Below are 20,838 nucleotides of genomic sequence, written 5' to 3' on the forward strand. Positions count from 1 at the left end.
AGGGTTATCTGAAGTGAAAGCTCTGAGTCTTTGTATGCCTGAGAATTTTGCCGCATACTTGATTATTTTTCTAGGTTCCAAATTCTAAGTCATTCTCTCTCAGAACTTTGGAGACACCGCTGCACTGTCTTTAAAACCTCAGAGCCGCTTATGGGATGTGACAGTCATTCTTTTATTCACCATATGTTTCTTGTGCTCTCATTATGCAATAGTAATGAAAAAACAACAACAACAACAAAAAAATCTCTGCCTTTCGGAGCTTACACTCTAGTTATGTCCACTTGATTCTCATTCTTTATAGGTAATCTTTAAAGAAAACAAAACAAAACTTAGTTGCCTTTAGGACCTTTCCTCTTGCTATACTGAAATGTCACAAAGATATACACATAGGTGTGAGGTTTTTGTGTTTTTTTTCATTCATTGTGTTGCCCTTTGCTTCCCTCTTCCTTATTGTGCTTAGGTTACATTTTTGATAACTGACTTTCCCTTTACTCTTTTTTAAACTTCTACTGGTTAAATAACAGACTTTCTCTTTTTGTCTTTTTGTTCTATTTTCAAAGACATTTACTCCATTTATCTTCAAAACCATCCAGGATTTTTGACTTTGTGCAAAAACCTTATTTTCTAAGAACTCTCTGTTTTGATTTTTTCAAACAATTATTCTATTCTTGCTTTAATGAGGCAATACTTTTTTCCTCCCCTGAGAACACTCTAAATAGACATTTTGTTTAAGATCTCTTCTGATGCAGAAATTACGTTTCACACAGCTACAGCTTTTCACTTTGTTTAGCCTAGGCTTTTTAAATACTGCTGATTTTATTTCTGTGAATGTTTGGTCACCCATAGGAAAGAAGGATGAACAAAACTGCACGTGAGCATGGCCTCCTGACAAGCACGTGTTGCTTCAGGATGAACAGCAGAGAATCAGCACTGTATGGGGGACTTACTGAAAGTTAGCAAAGAGGAGGGGTTATCTCCAAACACAAATGTCCGCCACAGCAACTCTACTTTTTAAATGTTATCATTTCCAGAAGAAATGACGTCCCTATTTTTTAATGGGAAAGAGAGGAAGGGGTGAAGGGCAGAGAGAATCATACTGTTGATGTGCACAGGCTTGAGACACAACTATTCCAGTCATAGTTTTTCAATTACTCTTTCTTCCCATTTTTAATTTTTCCTTTCTTTTTAAATCCTAAGATTCTCTGAGAATCTGCAGGATACATCAGAATACTTCTTTCCCTCTTGAGTATCTTGCGACATAGTTCTCTCTGTTCTAATCTGTTCCATGCATCATTTCCCTTTCCTGTTTCAGAAATGTGTTGTATTAATAATCTCTCATCCACTGAGGGTACTCTATCATCTTTTCAATGTTAAAGGTTTATTCTCTTTTATCCTTAATATGATTTTAATGTTGTCTCCAACTAGAAGAAAAATACATATGGTCAGATCTACATCTTTAACAGCAAATATAACTCTTTGCTTTAAGTAAATGGCTATTTCTTTCTTTTAAATTTATTTTTAATTAGAGGATAATTGCTTTACAATGTTGTGTTGGTGTCTGCCATACATCAACATGAGTCAGCCACAGATGAGTCATCTTTAGGCTAATTATTCCTAATAATAATTCTCAAACTTTTAAGAGAATTTGATACAAGCAATCACTCCTCCAAAGTTTATGAAACTACTATTCAATTCATACATCTATTCAACTCAGTCAACACAAATTACTAAATTACTAATGGCTACAGATGCCATTTAAAGACAATGAGGAAATTAAGATGAGCAAAACACACTAGGAGTTCCTTTAAGGTAGGGTCTGGCTCTTCCATCAAAGATGGCCAATTAAGAAAAAAATCACAATAAATTATTCTATGTATCCTTTATATATTCCCTAAAAATATTACATGTTAACTACATGAAGTGATAAAGTCAGCCTCAGGTTATATATCCAGAGAAAACTATGATTTGAAAAGATACATGCACCCCAATGTTCACTGTAGCACTATCTACAACAGCCCAGCTGTGGAAGCAAGCTAAACGTCCACTGACGGAACAGCAGATAAAGAAGATAAGGTACACATAGAATGGAGTGTTACTCAGCCGTTAAAAGAGTGAAGCAATGCCACCTGCAGCGGATGCCAGGGATGGACCCAGAGATCTATCATATTAAGTGAAGTAAGCCAGACAGAGAAAAACAAGTACCATATGGTGTCACTCACAAGTGGGATCTAAAAGAAAAATGATACAAATGAACTTATTTAGGAAACACAAACAGACTTACAGACTTCAAAAACAAATTAACGTTTACCAAAGGGGAAACACTGGGTAAGGGATAAATTAGGAGTTTGGGATTAACATATACACATTACTATATAAAAAATAGATAATCAACAAGGACCTAGTGTACAGTACAGGGAACTCTATAGTCTGAAAAAGAATAGATATATGCATATGTATAACTCAATCTCTTTACTGTACACCTGAAACTAACACAACATTGTAAATTAACTATACTCCAATATAAAATTTAAAAAAAAAAAGTCCCTGGAACACTAGACAATATTTTTCTTGCCTTGGCCAAACTTCTGATTACTTAGCATCTATGCCAAAAAAAGGTAGGCTATTTTTAAAATATGTATCCCATATTGTGTTACAATTCTTCATGACAACAAACAAGCCCTCCTTAGAATGTACTGCAATCCAAAGATCTAAGCATTCCTAGAGAATAGAAATTTAGACACTCGTGAAAATTTTCTTTTATAAAGTTAGGTCTTAGTCCTTGTAAAAACACAGTTGCCTGGCTAACACTACTGCCAGAAAAAAACAGTTCAAACAAGCAAACAGGAAAACAAAACAAGTTAAAGAACATACACGAAGTATTAGACCAAAAAGATGAAAGGCAAGAAATGGGTACAGACATGATAACGCAACTATTAGAATAACAACTAATAACTTTGCTACAAAGTACAAGCAAATAAAAACCCGTGAATTACTACTAAACAAGACTGCGTAACAATTTGGCACTAGAAGGAACCCTGAGAAATCGGTCCTTTCTTTGCATAGATTAAGGAAACTAAGACCCAGAAAAACAAAGTGATTTACCCAAGATGGCATTTTACCTAAGGTCACAGAGTTAAATTAGTAAAATCTGAAATGGACTCTAAGTTCTCTCTTAGTTGAGGGACCTATTCACTATTTCAACAGCATCAATCAGGTGAGAACTATCTTATCTTTAAAGCCCCCTCCATCTGCAACTACATGGTTCTGTGGCACTCTCCTGCTAAAACTGAAGAAGCACTGCTGCTCCTTTTAAGAGCTAAACTCACCTGCCTTCTTTCCCACTCCTCCTCTCCATCTCAAGGACTGTACCTGCAATTCAGCCCTCTTTACTGGATCATTCCTACTAACAAAGAGGCTCTAATAAAGCTATTGCTTGGCTCCAGGTCCCTATTGCATCTACAACCCAATTTCTCCATGCCAATCTTCCAATAAAAGAAGACTATTCTATCTATACTAAAATAGTCTTCTCAACCCAGGGATCGAAGCCACGTCTCCAGCATTGCAGGCGGATTCTTCACCAACTGAGCCACCACGGAAGCCCAATCTATACTAGAATATTATACTATATTATATGATAATCTAGAACCTCTACTTCCTTCCCAACGTTTTTCTAAATTTGCACTAGTCAGGTTTTCATCTTGACCATTCCCCTGAAATAGCTTTCATCAAAACAAACAATGACGTTCACCCTGGCGAAATCCAAAAATCGATTTTCTGTCCTATTTGTCCTTGACCTCACAGAGCATTTGAAAAGACTAACCATTCCCTCCTTCCTACAACACCCTCTTTATAACTTCCTTAGCCTCCTCTTTCCTGGTTTTCTCACTGCCTCACTGGCCATCTCTTCGTCTTCTCTGGTGAATCTGTCTCCTCTTTCTGATCTCTAAAGGCTAGAATACACAAGGCACCATGTTTTAGGCCCTCTTTTATCTACGCTCTCCTCTTAGGTGATCTCATCTAGACCTCACTTGCCCTGCCTTCCAGATTCATATATTCACCTTCCTGTTTGACAACTCCAGCTGGGTATCTAAACATGCCAATACAAAATCATGATCTGTTCGCTTTCTACGCTCACCAACTTTTTCCTATTTTTCTGACCTCATTAAATGGCATTTCCATCTACTAAATTATCCGTGTCACAAATCGAAGGATCATCCTGGATTTCTTCTTAATCTTACATCCCACAACCAAACCATCTGTAAAACCAGGCTGGTTTATCTCCAAAATATATTCCAAATTGGATGATTCCTTATCATCCCCACTGCTACTGCCCTGGTCCAAACCATCATCTTCTTTCTGCAATAGCCTCCTAACTGATATCCTGCTTTCATTCTTGCTGCCCCAGTTACAGAAAGCTACCTGACACAGAGATCAGACAGCATCAAGCAGACCTTCTACTTAATACCTTTCAGTGGCTTTCAATAGTCATCAGATTCCTTAGCCAGACCTGCAAACTCCTGTAAGATCTGGCCCTCCTGCCTACTTCTCCATCCTTACCTCATGCATTATCTCTTCCCCTCATCTTCTGCAGCCACAGTGGCATTCTTTTGTGCCTCTAACGTGCTAAACATGACACCAACTCAGAGAGCTGCTGCACCTTTTACCTAGGACCTTCCCTTAGATCTTCACAAGGGTGAGATTACTCTGCTTTATTTTCTTCACAGACTTTGTTACTATTGGGAATAATCTCACATTTGTCTCTTCCTGTTAAATATAAGACCCATAGGAACAGAAATCCTCTCTGTCTAGTTCACCAGAATGATCACAATACCATGTATTAATGTTTTTGTGAAATGAATGATTAATCTATAATGCTATTTTGAATATATCAGTACTTTCATTCAATAAAATGTACCTTTCTATTTTAAAGAAAATAATTAAATTGTCCCACATTCAACTAATTGTATAAGACTTACATAAATCTCTAAAATGTCTAAGAAGGGAGAAAATGAACAAGTCAAAAGTTTTGCTCTGAGCCATTCCCATCATAAAGTTGGAATATTCTTACTGGGTTAATTTTAAATGATGGAAATAACCTATAGGGTTTCAGACAAAATAAATTTCACCTGCAGTTACAAACATTTCTATTAGACTAATATAAACTAGTCACATTAAGTGAATAAAATTTTTTTAAAAAAATTATCAATAGAGAACACTGAAGATTTATACTTCACGTAAAGCTCTCCAGCTAATTTAAACTAATTTTTTTGTGACAAAGAATGAGTCAGTTAACAGTTGTTCATCTGTTTCTCTTAATTGTACAAGGGTAACCAGATGAAAATAAAAACTATAAATCTTGTCCAATTTCAATTTCTAAGAATTGTTTATCTTCCAAAAGTGGCCAGGAGTGCTACTGTGGCAATGCCAGAAAGCCATCAAGTTTAGCACTTATCATTTTCCAACTCATCTTTAAAAAGTCCCAAGTAGTACACATCACAAGTCAGAAAAAAGATTAGTACAAGCTTCTGCAGTAACAGAAATGCCTCCTATAAATGATATACAAATCCAGTTTCAAATGAATCAGAAAGTAAACCAAAACTGTAGAGTCCACTGTATACTGAATATTATAATAAGCATCTCATCCACGTGACTTTAAGAAAAATTCATTTTAAGGGAAAAAAAAACTACGTAAAATCAAAGAACTGTTAATTTCCTGTTATTTCCCTGTGTTCAACTTCTTTGCATAAAACATTGCTACCTGGCTACCTCTGCTGCCAATATGAATTCACGGAATAGCCAACTAGATGAGTGAAATAAAAATAAACCAGGAGAGAAAGAGATGAGCAATATCTACCCTCTCTCCCACCAAACCCACAAATAACTGAAGATGAGATTAAAGTAAAAACAATATTGCTGCATTAAAGCTATAACTCTTTCTCTCCTATAAGGGAGAAATGATTAGAAACAAGTCAAGTGTTTCCATTCCTCTACTTCTTGACATTCTAGGATGTTGCTAAATGGTTCCTTATTCTACATATATTTACACAACACTGACTTCTGCTTAAAAATCAAACTATGTTTAGATTTTAAGTATAATTTCCTAGACTCTAGGTCAGATCACAGTCAAGGTTAGACTTAAGATTTAAGGTATAATCAACTTCCTTTAAATAGCACACGGAAACATGGGTCAAACTAAAGCATCTTAACTACAGTATGTATTCCCAAACTTCAGTCAGTCAAATGAAAGCAGAATATTCATTCATTCGGCATTTACTGAATACCTACCATCAGGCACTGGACTATGGATAAAGTCGGAGACACAAAAATGAGTCAACTGATCCCTACTATTAAGAAACTCCCAGCCTGAAAAGAAAGGTAAGTAGTATTAAATACTAATGATAAAGGGAAATAACGGAAGCCGAGGAAACTCAAAACGACGATTAGAGGACAAAAGGGAGTTTGGGAAGACTGCCAGAGGAGAAAATGCCTAAAATTGAGTTATTTGGTATTAGCAGAGGTCACGTACAAGTATGATTTGGGTTGTGTATTTGTGTTCCGTGGGGGCAAGATGACAGCTAAGGTTAGCAAAAGAAGACAGTTGATGAAGGAAGATCCTATTTCGGTAAGAGGAAACAACATGTGCAGAAGTAAAAGGCATGAGATAAACTGCAAATAGTTCAAAACAGACTGAGAACCTGAAATACAGCTAGTTAGAACAGAAAGAAGCTGTTAAGTAAAAAATATACATGGGATTTTGAAAACAGTACATGAAAAGAACATAAAATACCTCTTTAATAATCTTAATATTCAATATGTATTGAAACAGCATTTTGGATATCTTGGGTTAAATAAAACATTATTAAAATTAATTTCACCTGTATGTAATTTCTTGTGCGGATCCTGAAAATTACATATACAGTTCACATTATATTTCTATTGGACAATGCTGGTTTAAAATGACTGTATTGACTGGAGGTAGTGATAAAGTATTGACAATAATAAGTGAGACAGAGTTAAGTGTAAGAGACCATTACAAGAAGGATTTTTATGCTATACTAAGTTCACTGAAACCAAAGGATCTTCAATACGATTAAAATAACCACATCGACAAAGATCTGACAATGATTCAAAAATACAATGATCCATCCTCAACCCAACAACTTGAGAGCAATAAAGCTTAAGGAATAATAACAACTGGCCTTGAGATCAGGTGACAAATGATAGAAGTCTGAACTAAGGTTCGGTAACTTAGAAATACAGAATGCAGAATTGATTTAGCCATGTTTATCAAGTAAAATAAACTGGACATTGTGGCCAATTATATATGGAGTAGGAGAATGAACCTAAATAAACCCTTGAAAAATTGGGTGAATATGGTACCATTCAACAGTACAGATTTGGCGAGGAAACCTGATGAGTTGGCTATCAGACACAGTGAGTTGAGGATGTCTATGGGAAAATCTATGTGGAAATACCAAAAAATCAATTATATAAATTTGTAGCTACCTCAAGTGTTCCAGGAAAGAGATTTTTTTAAAAATGCATTATATATTGACAAAAATATGGAAGGTGGAAGCGAAGACTATCAAAAGCCTGAGAATGAACTAAGCCAAGAAAAGAACACAGAGTGAACAGAAGGCAGAAGACTGAATTATGAGGAAACACAATAATTAAGTGGTGGATAAAGGAGGATTCCATACAGGAGATGAGGAATGACAGGCAGGAGAAAGTCAGCATGTTTATCCTAACAGTCCTCTACTGTGTCATACAGAATCATGGTTCCATGATCGTTTAACAGAAGAGATGCGACTGACAAAAGAAAAATCACTTTTCGGAAGTCACAGTTTTTGACATCTAAAATGACACTGTCAACCTAAGAGAATCAAAACAAATTATTTCCTCTTCTGTTTTGAATAAACATGCAAGTCAACATTCAGCAAAATCCTAAAGTGAAATATTTAGAACAGTAGTATAAAATTCAAATGTAAAACTACAACTGAAAAAGATTAAAATAATAACCACACTAAAGTGAGAAAAAAAGTAAAGAAATCTCCAGAACTGTATCCTTTTCTGTTTAACTGTTTTCCAAATTGCATGAAGGCCCTTCAACAACAACAAAAATCATTTAAATGATGACTTTGATCCCAAAGAGATACCTAATCCAAACTCTTAACCTCAAATAAAGGACCATCATAAACATGTAGGTGCCCAAGTGTACTTTTGTAGACAGAAGCCAAAACTTTCTTCAGACTTTCAGGGGGGTGCTCCACGACTGAAAATCACCACTCAGGGCAGACTATTTAATATCCAATTCTTTTTCCACGTATGTAGGTATAGATGTGAACAGTCTTAATAAATTTAATCTTCACGATATCTATACCATTCCCATTCTGAAATGGGAAAATACGATGCTAGTCATTTGTTCCCAGCTAGGAATCTGTTACTAATTGATGTTTGTAGATTATCCAAGGCAGCAAAGTGCATGAGAGGGATTTACGTTCAGGTGAGATGAGAGGGGGGTTAAGCCCAGGTGAGTCAAAGAGAGGAGATGAAGCTCAGGTGAACTGGACCCGTGCTCTTCACCACTGTTAAACACTATCCCGTGGTCCTGCCAACTTAAAACACCAAGTGCCTGAGCACCCACTCCAACTCATCTACGCCAGAAAGGCATTTTGGGGGGCCAACTCGTTCCTGCTCTCATCCCATCTCTGAAGGATTCATAAAAATTTCACAGCCTGCACCAAAGATCCTCTCCACGCTAACCAGTCTTCATTTTCCATCATTTATCATCCCAGAGCTACCCAAAGCCTCACAGCCTCTTTCCCCTTCTTGACTCTGGTCCTCCTTTCCCATCTTCAGTCGAGAGGCCTCTGGGGTTTTCTAATAACTCTGAACCCCTTTCTCTAAGTATTCCTGCAATGCGTTCCCTTCCTTCTCTTCCCGATCACCAAATCAACCTTTCCCCCCAACTCGCTCCCCTCAAATTCCCCTCTTCCCGGGACCCTCCTAGTGCCGGGCTCGAGATTTACTTTCCTAGGGACTTTCTCCTCCCCGCGTCCCCAAGTCCTCCTCCATCCCTAATCCTTTGAAAAGTCCACTCGCACGCCCCTGTCCACGAGAGCCACCACGCCAGCGCCCCCAAAGCCCGGCCTCGCCCCGCACCCCCTCCTCCCCCCTTGTCTCCACGCCCACCCCAAAGCCCACCTCCAACCCGCTGCGGCCCCTCCTCAGCGCCGACTCGGCGCCCGCCGCCTTGCCTTCTCTCCGCGGGGCCTCAGCGTCTGCGGGCTAAAGAGGGGGTGGGGGTGCTTGATTCGGCTGCGGGGCGGGGTGGGGGGCAAGGGAAGCTGCGGGGCGGGCGCGGAGGGGGCCGGGGTGCGGGAGGTTTGAACACAGCGCCAGAGCAGGGGCGGGACAGTCGGCCGTGGACGGCCGTCGGCGGCCGCGGCGCGGCGACCTCGGCTCCAGGGAAACGGAGGCGGAGGCCCAGACTGCACCGCGGGGCGCGCGCAGCCAATGATATGCCCGCCCCCGACCTCCCATTGGCTTCTGTTGCTACAGGATTCTCTTTCTTGCGTACACGGGGAGGCGGCCATTGGCTGACCGCTCTAGCTGTGGCGGCTGAGGAGAGGGGCGAAGCTGTGCGAGCCGCAGCCCAGAGAAGCGCGCCCGGCCCTTTTTAGGCTGCGCGGAGCCAGCCGTGGCCGCAGAGAGGGTCTAGGGGCTTCGTGGGTGGCTGGGAGGTGAAGGCCCCTGGTGAAGTGAATTGTAAAAATGAGCCACTGGCTAATTAAAACCATTGAAAATTGTCTCGGATCGCTTTTGGAAATCACTTGGTTTGAAATTAGAAACAGCCAGTCGCTTCTCTGTTTTCAGCACTGAAATTGCTGATTTTCAAGAGGATGTAGAGTAACCATAATGATTCTTCTGCCTCGAAGTCCTGGCTTTCGTGAAGGACGAAAGCGCCCCGTGTTTTAGAAGGGGTTTGAGATGGAATGACATATGAAACATTTGAGCTTTTTTTTTTTTTTTTTTAAGGAAACGTCTGTGGCGCGTGCCAGTAACTGTTAAGAGCTGCTGTATGGCCTATTTTCCCTTTAACAATAATGGACTGTATTAAACGGCATTAATTGCGGGAGGCGAGGAAGGTTAAAAAAAAAATTACTCTTTGTGATGAAGGTTCTTTTAAGCCCTTCTAAGCCTTCTGATTATCAAGATGGTTTAACACCACACTCCGCTGTCTCGCCATTGTTAAAATCTGCAGACAACCTAATTCTTGAAGGCAAAGGTGTTCTAATCAATCTTCTGACCGTGGATTATGATAATTCCGTTTCTTGCTTGGCCTTGTTTTAGACTTACACTGTTTCAAACCTTTCGTTTTATCCTATCAATATATTTCATTTCAAGTTAAAGATTAACCCACTTAAACAAAACCATGTGTGCCTGCGTGGTCGCTTCAGTCCTGTCGGACTCTGCGACCCTATGCCCCGTAACCCGCCAGGTTCCTCTGTCCATGGGGATTCTCCAGGCAAGAATAGTGGAGTAGGTTGCCATGCCCTCCTCCAGAGAATCTTCCCCACCCAGGGACTGAACCTTCGTCTCTCATGTTTCCCGCGTTGGCAGGCGGATTCTTTACCACTAGTGCCGTCTGGGAAGCCCAAACAATAACATAATTAAATGTAATTTTCTCTATGTGCTAATAATCATTTGAAGAAAAGTAATTATCTGTTAGTGAAAAAGATGAGTAATATCAGAAAATGCACTGAAATAACTTTTCATTAGTTTAAATGCTAATACTCTTCATTAAAATAGCTCACTAGTTAGTACTCCGTTAAAGTTAATACTACATAGCTTAGTAAACGCATCAGTGGATTACTTTTAAAGGAAGTTGTATAAAGAGTCAAAAAACATGCTGTAGTTAGGTTTTAAAAAACCTGAAAGACAAGTCTCCAGAATCAACTGGGGTTTGCTAGCACTCAAGGACAGTTGAGAATGAATGATATTTATTCAGCCATCACAATTTGATAGTGTAATCTCATTCCATCTTCATTCAGATACTAGACGGGTATTGTTATTCATCGTTCTACATGAAAAAACTGATTCTGTGAGGTTAAAGGACCTACCACTAGATACTAAAATAGTAAGTGGTTGAACCAAGATTTAAGTCAAGGTAGCTAAATTCCAGGTTTCAAATTTAAGGCCTTTAATATGTTTCACCAACAAGTTGGTAAGAGTTTCTGGAAAGCAAGAAAGAACTGAAAAGTTTAGGAGTCTCCATAAAATTGTCTAATTGGATGTGATACATTTTCAAGATCTTTACAATGTAGAGTTTTATTCATTCATCATATCAGAAATAACAGGGATTATCAATTTATTAGACCTAGGAAAAAGATCAAAAGAATTTATAAGCCTACAGAAGTTAGAGATCAGTTTATTGAACTAGGTTATCCCAAAATAGGAGATAATTTCAGATGTTTTTATTTGATTTTACACGATTTTGATATTCTGATAAGACTGGAATTTTCTAAGATTATACCATTTGCCATCTCATTTCACTACACTACATAGAATTCTGCTTTTCAAAAAAGAAAAAAAGGAATCAAAGTCAATAAAACTACACCTTTATATTTCTGCCACTTGAAATTATAATCAACAGTAACCAGGCTTCTTGTTTTTAAAGATTATATTTATGAAAAAATTTTCTAATAATCATTGAGCACTTAAGAGTTTTATTTTTAATACTCTTGGGCTTACCTTGGTATTGCAATATCTCCATTTTAACTAAATGTGAATTTTTTGCAGCACTCTGATTTCCTTGTTTAATGCTATATGACCAATGATGCAGATGATATTAATGAAAAATTTCCTAGACATGCTTATGAACAGACTTATTCCCATTTTCCATAGGGGGAAACTAGAAAGTGTGTGAACAATTTGTTAGAAGCTTCATAAAATTAATAGGCAGAGTAGGAAGTAGACTTTGCAACTGTTGACAATCCAGAAATTACAATGACTATAATTTAAAATGGCCATACTAGAAATAATCACAAATTAGAAAGTTCACCAGCATATAATTATTCTTAGCTAAAATTCAGTTGTCCATTTATATAATTAAAAAAAATACTGTCACAGTTTTGTGTATTTTACCTAGATACGTGATACACAATGCAAAATTCAAAAATTCTAAATCTAATTTTTCGTGATATATTGCTAGAAAATTTTAAATTCATTAATAAATTCCAGGTAAATAGTAGATTGTCAGCACATACTATTAACTTTAAAATACAATCTAATACACCAGATGTTTAAAAGAAATTCAGAGACTTCCCAGGTGGTTCCGTGGCTGAGGATCCACCTTCCAACGAAGGGGACACAGGTTCCATCCCTGGTTGGGGAACTGAGATCCCACATGCCGTGGAGCAACTAAGCCCCTAAACCACAACTAGAGAAGTTGCAATGAAAGCCCAGCACAACTAAAATAGGAAAAGGAAAAAAAAAGAAATTGAATGGCTTCAGAAAACTTATATATCAGTTCAGTTCAGTCAGTCACTCAGTTGTGTCTGACTCTTTGCTACCCCATGAACCGCAGCACGCCAGGCCTCCCTGTCCATCACCAACTCCTGGAGTCCACCCAAACCTATGTCCATTGTGTTGGTGATGCCATCCAACCATCTCATCCTCTGCCATCCCCTTCTCCTCCTGCCCCCAATCCCTCCTAGCATCAGGGTCTTTTCAAATGAGTCAGCTCTTCGCATCAGGTGGCCAAAGTATTGGAGTTTCAGCTTCAACATCAGTCCCTGCAATGAACACCCAGGACTGATCTCATTTAGGATGGACTGGTTGGATCTCCTCGCAGTCCAAGCGACTCTCAAGAGTCTTCTCCAACACCACAGTTCAAAAGCATCAATTCTTCAGCACTCAGCTTTATAGTCCAACTCTCACATCCATATATGACCACTGGAAAAACCATAGCCTTGACTAGACGGACCTTTGTTGGCAAAATAATGTCTCTGCTCTTGAATATGCTGTCTATGTTGGTCATAGCTTTCCTTCCAAGGAGCAAGCGTCTTTTAATCTCATGGCTGCAATCACCATCTGCAGTGATTTTGGAGCCCAAAAAAATAAAGTCAGCTACTGTTTCCACTGTTTCCCCATCTATTTCCCATGAAGTGATGGGACCAGATGCCGTGATCTTCATTTTCTGAATGTTGAGCTTTAAGCCAACTTTTTCACTCTCTCACTTTCATCAAGAGGCTCTTTAGTTCTTCTTCACTTTCTGCCATAAGGGTGGTGTCATCTGCATATCTGAGGTGATTGATATTTCTCCCGCCAATCTTGATTCCACTTGTGTTTCTTCCAGTCCAGCATTTCTCATGATGTACCCTGCATATAAGTTAAATAAGCAGGGTGACAATATACAGCCTTGATGTACTCCTTTTCCTATTTGGAACCAGTCTGTTGTTCCATGTCCAGTTCTAACTGTTGCCTCCTGACCTGCATACAGATTTCTCAAGAGGCAGGTCAGGTGGTCTGGTATTTCCATCTCTTTCAGAATTTTCCACAGTTTATTGTGATCCACACAGTCAAAGGCTTTGGCATAGTCAAGAAAGCAGAAATAGATGTTTTTCTGGAACTCTCTTGCTTTTCTGATGATCCAGCCGATGTTGGCAATTTGATTAAAGAACAGTAAAACTGGAGACATAGAAAGTGGTCTCCTCATATAAGAACAAATTTAGTCTGGTGGTGGTTGTTATTTGCCTTTGCAGTACAGAAAGGCTGATACCCTTTGATTATTGCTTTATTTAAATAAGGGCTTCCCCAGTGGCTCAGGTGGTAAAGAATCTTCTTGGAATGCAGGAGATGCAGGTTTGATCCCTGAGTTGGGAAGATCCCCTGGAGTAGGGAATGCCTACCGACTCCTGTATTCATGCCTGGAGAAATCCACGGACAGAGAAACCTAGTGGGCTACAGTCCATGGAGTCCCAAAGAGTTGGACATGGCTGAGTGACTAACATACTTTTCTTTAAAGGATAAATTTTATTTGATCACTTTGAAATTTATAAGTTAATTATTTTGTTAGTGGAGAAAGAAAACTATTGAGATATTTACTAGTATTTTTATTTCATAATTGGTGAGTAAATCACTAATAGTTTCTCAATTTCATGGAGTCTGTTTGTAAGGGGGAGGGGTGTTGCTTTGGTTTTGCCTGAGTGTGTGAGTAAGTGAAAGTTGCTCAGTCCTGTCACTCTTTTTGACCCCATGGAGTGTAGCTCACTAGGCTCCTCTGTCCATGGGATTCTTCAGGCAAGAATATTGGAGTGGGTTGCTATTTCCTTCTCCAGGGGATCTTCCTGACCCAGGGATTGAACCCTGGTCTCCTGCATTGGAAGCAGATTCTTTACCATCTGAGCTTTGTTTTGCATAAAAAGAACTAAATCCAAAGTTGTTTTAAGCTAGTTTGTAATACATGTTTTCATATTTTGTTCCTCCACAATTACATCTTTAAGTAAGTCAACTTATAGATCAAAATGCTGTCTTCAACACTGTTTTGGACTAGCAGTGAAGGAAAATGTAATCCTATTTGTATTCACATTGTTCAACGTGAAAGGGAGAATAATATAGTTTCCTTGGTAGATAACTTGCCTGTTCTCAACTGAAAATAACCCACAGGAGATTCTGTTAAAAATAAGTGACTATTTTTAATTAACAATAAATATCCTATGTAAAGAAAAAGTATTTTTAGTACTTCAGAGATCTAGCAGAATAGGCAGCTATTTTTTTTTTTCAGTGAAAACAGGTAAATGGCATAGAGAACTGCCATTTGGAAAATGGAAAATCTGAGCTAGAAAATTTCATTCATTCATTAAATACATATTGAGTACTTGGGGGAATACAGAGACGAAAATTGAAATCATTGTCTTCCAGCTGCCTGCTATCTAATGAACACGAAAGGTAAGTTTTCTGATAGCAAGTCCTATGTAATAAGAGCAATTATAAAGATATGCCTAAGGTGCTAAGGGGACTTGGGGAAGAAACTCTCAACTCAGCCTGGTGGCCCAGATATGCTTCCCAGAGGAAATGACTCTTGAATTAGAGTTTATGTCACCTAAAGCTAACCAGAAGTGGAAAGATATATAAGGCAGAAATAAATCAGTACATACCCAAGCAAGACAGCGCATGCCCAGAGATGCAGGGCAAATCCTTCAGTAAACATCACGGGGAGGGCGTGGGGAAATGTACAGCACACACTGGGCGAGGGAATGGCCCCCTCTCTCTCCAGTGTACACCTGAAGAGGAAGGAAAGGCTAGATTTTAAATGAATTGGTGTGTGTGTGTGTGTGTGTGTGTGTGTGTTTTAATGTATTCATTTGGCCGTGCTGGTTTTAGTTGCAGCACACGGGATTTTCGGTGCATCATGAGGGCTCACTAATTGCAGCGGATGGACTCTTTAGCTGCTGTGCGTGACCTTAGCTGCGCCAAGGCGTGGGAATCCTAGTTCCCCAATCAGACTAGAGATCGTTTCTGTGTCCCCTGCATTGCAAGGTGGATTTTAAACTGCTGGACCACAAGGGAAGTTCCTAAATACCTTTTTAAGCTTCTGTTTAATCCCAAAAGCCATGAGGTAGTGACTAATAAATTTGGGGATCAATATGATTTGATCTCTGCTTTAGAAAGAATTGACAGGCTTCCCTGGAAGCTCAGACAGTAAAGAATCTCCCTGCAATACAAGAGACCACAGTTCGATCCCTGAGCTGGAAAGATCTGTGGAGAAGGGGATGGCTACCCACTCCAGTATTCTTGCCTGGAGAATTCCATGGACAGAGGAGCCTGGCGGGCTACAGTCCATGGGGTTGCAAAGAGTTGGACACGACTAAAGCGATTTCAAACACATGCACACTTCACCAAAGATGGTGAGGACAGAAGGGCAAGTATGAACAGAATTTATTCTTTACTTGTCAAGGACAGTAATAAGTGGTTTGGTGACCATGTTTGAGATATCTTTGGAACATACGTTTCTAACAAGACTTAGTAATTTCACTCCAAGGTATTTACACAGGAGCTATAAAAACATATATTCAAAAAGTACTTAATCAATAGTGTCTATACAGCTTTATTCATATTAGGCAAAATAGGAAACAATTCAAATACCCATCAACATGAGAATAAAAATTATAATGTAATGCTGGTCATCAATAGAATTAATGACTGATCAACATGGATGAATTTCAAAGACATGATGTTGAGCAAAAGAAGTCAGACACACAAAAATATATATGATGTATATTTCCATGAATCAGTTCAAAACAAAGTTCATCTGTATCGGTGAAAATTAGAACAGTCAGGGTAGTGACTGACTGAAAGGGAGTGAAAGAGAATTTTAGAGTGATGTGAATTTACTATATCTTGACTGAGAGTTCCAAAAAAACATCTATTTCTGCTTTATTGACTATGCCAAAGCCTTTGACTGTGTGGATCACAATAAACTGTGGAAAATTCTGAAAGAGATGGAAATACCAGACCACCTGACCTGCCTCTTGAGAAATCTGTATGCAGGTCAGGAGGCAACAGTTAGAACTGGACATGGAACAACAGACTGGTTCCAAATAGGAAAAGGAGTATGTCAAGGCTGTCTATTGTCACCCTGCTTATTTAACTTATATGCAGAGTACATCATGAGAAACACTGGGCTGGAGGAAGCACAAGCTGGAATCAAGATTGCCGGGAGAAATATCAATCACCTCAGATATGCAGATGACACCACCTTTATGGCAGAAAGTGAAGAGGAGCTAAAAAGCCTCTTGATAAAAGTGAAAGAGGAGAGTGAAAAAGTTGGCTTAAAGCTCAACATTCAGAAAACGATCATGGCATCCGGTCCCATCACTTCATGGGAAATAGATGGGGAAACAGTGGAAACAGTGTCAGACTTTATCTTTTGGGGCTCCAAAATCACTGTTGATGGTGATTGCAGCCATGAAATTAAAAGACGCTTACTCCTTGGAAGAAAAGTTATGACCAACCTAGATAGTATATTCAAAAGCAGAGACATTACTTTGCCGACTAAGGTCCATCTAGTCAAGGCTATGGTTTTTCCAGTGGTCATGTATGGCTGTGAGAGTTGGACTGTGAAGAAGGCTGAGCACCAAAGAATTGATGCTTTTGAACTGTGGTGTTGGAGAAGACTCTTGAGAGTCCCTTGGACTGCAAGGAGATCCAACCAGTCCATTCTGAAGGAGATCAGCCCTGGGATTTCTTTGGAAGGAATGCTGCTAAAGCTGAAACTCCAGTACTTTGGCCACCTCATGCGAAGAGTTGACTCATTGGAAAAGACCCTGATGCTGGGAGGGATTGGGGGCAGGAGGAGAAGGGGACGACCGAGGATGCGATGGCTGGATAGCATCACGGACTCAATGGACGTGAGTCTGAGTGAACTGCGGGAGTTGGTGATGGACAGGGAGGTCTGGCGTGCTGTGATTCATGGGGTCACAAAGAGTCGGACACGACTGAGCAACTGAACTGAACTGAACTGACTGAGGTGGTAGTTAAAAGAGTGTTTCCTTTATCTGAACTCATCAGAATTTACACTTAAGATGTTTTTCCCTGTATGTGAACTTAACCTCAATTTTAAAAAATGGCTTAGTTAAAAAAAAAAAAAAGATTACGTTATATAATAGAAAAATCTAGAAGTAGACCCAGCTACAATATGGTGGTAGTTTAGTCCCCAAGTTGTGTCCGACTCTTGCGACTCCATGGAGTGTAGCCCCCCAGGGTCATCTGTCCATGGGATTTTCCAGGCAAGAATACTGAAGTGGATTGCCATTTCCTTCTCCAGGGAATCTTCCCAATCCAGGGATTGAACCCTGGTCTCCGACATTGCAGGCAGATTCTTTACCAACTGAGCCACCAGGGAAGCCCAATTAAATTTTTGTTTTCTCTTTATCTCTTGCACGTATTTTCCAACGTGCAGGTTTTATGTCTGGCAGGCTTTCCGTGCCAGGTTTGACCACCAAAGCTCCGGGCTTACATTCTATTCATCTAATAACCCCATTAGAAAAGAATACCTCTTTTCTGACTGATCCAGAAGAAATCCTGGTATTAAAATCTCTGTTCATACCTGAGCATGAACTAATTACTGTGGCCAGGTGGATCCTTTGGGTGGAGAAGGCAGAAAAGAATTTTCATGTTCATCCAGAAGAGCTGAGAGAGGTGGTTATCCAAAGGAAAACTGGAATCTTGCTACAAGAAGGTATATGGGGCAAAACCAATAGATGTCCCCAAAAGTGATGATAAACTTTTATTCAAATGGGTTCATAGTGTCTGGTGATTTTTTAATTCTTTTAAGAAAAGCACACATAAGTCTAAGTTCCCTAGTCTTTAATATATATAAGATCAGCCAAACTGGTTGTCTGCTGACCCCTTCTGATTTATAGCACCTCCACTGTCAAGACGTCCCTGTCAATAATTTCCAGGACTTTCCAGAGAGTATCTCATACTTACACTAACCTCACTGGTAATCCTTAGGAAAGGAAACAGGGCTACTGCCCTGGCATATGACAATCTACCTCATTTCTCTCCAGAATCCAGCAGTTTTCACTGGTGGCTGTCACTGACTGACCGAGTACCACGACTTAGGTCCATGCCAAAGTTGAACTGGAATGCTGCCAGTTATATGCGATTGTTTCTCAGTTCCTAGCCTGCCTTTCTGTTTTCTATGATGTGATGCTGAGACTAGAACGCAGCTAGCTGCATCTCCCAGGCTCCCTTGTGACTTGGCTCACTGCCGGGTTCTGACAGCCCGAGGCATTAAGGAAAGGGCTGGAAGGCAGGCAGTGAGGAGAGGGATGCTCTTCTTCATGTCCTTGTTCCTATAATGTTACTCCAGCAGCAGCAGCAGCAGTTGGTTCTAGTCTGACATGATTTTTGCTGCTCCTTGGACCAGATACCTGGATTTCTCTCCTGTTGGATCTTTTCTCTGAGTTCCTAAGTTTTAGTGACCCCCACCTCTCCTTTTTGGTTCCCTTAACCCATACAGGTAATTGCCTTTTGCACGGCCCTTAGAATATTAGTTAAAATTAAAGCCTACACATAAAACAAGGAGAACATAAAAAAAAAAAAAACTATCAAAACTGCCCTCTGAGAGGGGACTGATCTGATCTACCTCTCTCAGTCTTCTTCTGCTTCTATTTCTGGCTAAGAAGGTATTTAAAGGTCACTGTAAACGACTGCCCGTCTCCAAGCTTCTCAGTTGGCTTCGTGCCTCCTTCTATTTAATCCTCCCAACTGAACATCTGATTCATCATTTTAACAATAACCCTTTCCCTCTGCCTCCCCTCCCTTCATGGCTCTCCTCCCTGGCCTGTCTGGACATGCTTGTGATGTCAGATGCCTGCACTTGAGCTGTCCTTTTTGTATCCATGGTGATGGATGAAAAATAAGCTGCTTTGGAGTGATTTAAACTTTAATCCATTCAAATGATGCATGCTTTATTACTATGCAGGTGACTTTTCTCCCCCCAATGCTTTCAGATCACTGAAATCTTGAATTATTAAAGAATTAACATGCCTTTTCTTTTCTCCCTCTCTTTTCTTTTTCTTCCTTTTTAAAAATCTTTTTTGCCTTGCTAAGTTCAAGTAATCTTTTTCATCTCAGGATCTGCAACTCTTTTCTTGATAATTAAATCAACACAAAAATAATTTCAGAAATATGATTCCAGAGGAAAAGGAATTACAAAAGATATTTAAAGTTCCTCCTCACTACATGTGTGTAAGGGACTTGTATTAGGCTAAGTAAAGCTTGGAGAGCCTATATAACACTTGGGAAAACATAAGCAAACTGTAAAACATTTACAAAGTGTCACTTCCCAAAATGTTGGCCTCTTAAAACCAGTACGTGAAAAGACTTCAGTGGTCTCTAGGTATAGTATTACATAACTGGCTGCAAATCTTTCTGAATTCAGGAAAGAGAAAATGTCAGCCTGGTGGCAGTTTTCAGCACTAATGCTAATACCTGCTGATCATTTTTTAAAAACAGGCTTTGTTTTCTCAAAACAAGCTTTTTAAAAAACAGGCATTTGTTTTAAAAACAAGTTTTACAAGCAATGGTTTCTAGCTAAAATGTATTAACTCTTTCCATTCTATCAATGTTTATAGTTTCCTTCTCATTTATGAATGACACTGACTTTTCAGTGATCTGAAGTTTCTTTACATTAAAAAAAAATGTAATAAATGCTACAAGTGATACAAATGAATAGCAGAAGTCATGAAGGCAGCAGTTACGGGACACTTAATTCTCCACATTTGTGCTACAGTCAAGAGCCACGGTCCTGTCTATTTTTCTGGTGGGGAAGGGGGCGAGGGGGTGATACACATTTGTACACTTTTCTTAACTGTTACCTCTCTTATTTTCCTGCTTCAAAGTCTGGGCACTCTTTGAATTAGTGTTTTTGTTTTCTGGATATATACCTAAGAGTAGAATTGCTGGGTCATTGCACTCCAATGTTCAAAGCAGCATTATTTGCAATTGCCAAAATACAGAAAGAACCTAAGTATCCATCCACAGATAAACAGATAAAGAAGACGGGGTGTATATATATAATGAATATTACTCAGCCATTAAGGAAAAAAAGAATGCAACTGCGCCATTTGCAGCATGAATAGACTTGGAGGGAATTATGCTAAGTAAAATAAATCAGACAGAGAAAGGCAAATACTGTATGACGTCACTTCTATGTGGAATCTAAAAAATGAAACAAACTAGTAAACAAAACAAAAAAGGAAGACTCACAGATACAGAGGACAAACTAGTGGTTACCAGTGGGGACAGGGAAGATGGGAGGGGGCA

At 39.4% G+C, this 20,838-nt stretch overlaps 1 protein-coding gene across 2 annotated transcripts in view; it reads right to left on the reverse strand.

The window, feature by feature from the left end:
• LCA5 (lebercilin LCA5) overlaps window positions 1–9,523 on the reverse strand; it is a 58,156-nt gene extending 48,633 nt beyond the window's left edge. Inside the window, exons 1-2 of one of the 2 annotated variants that reach the window (XM_069598949.1) lie at window positions 9,205–9,480; window positions 6,286–6,363 (exon numbers count right to left, since the gene is read on the reverse strand). The gene's annotated coding sequence lies outside the window, so the exon portion shown is untranslated. Of the gene's footprint in view, window positions 1–6,285; window positions 6,364–9,204 lie in introns of both variants that reach the window. The other variant, XM_069598948.1, reaches the window with a different exon arrangement.
• Window positions 9,524–20,838: the final 11,315 nt, after the last annotated feature.

Source organism: Ovis canadensis, chromosome 8 (assembly GCF_042477335.2).
Source record: "Ovis canadensis isolate MfBH-ARS-UI-01 breed Bighorn chromosome 8, ARS-UI_OviCan_v2, whole genome shotgun sequence".
Lineage (NCBI taxonomy): Eukaryota > Metazoa > Chordata > Mammalia > Artiodactyla > Bovidae > Ovis > Ovis canadensis.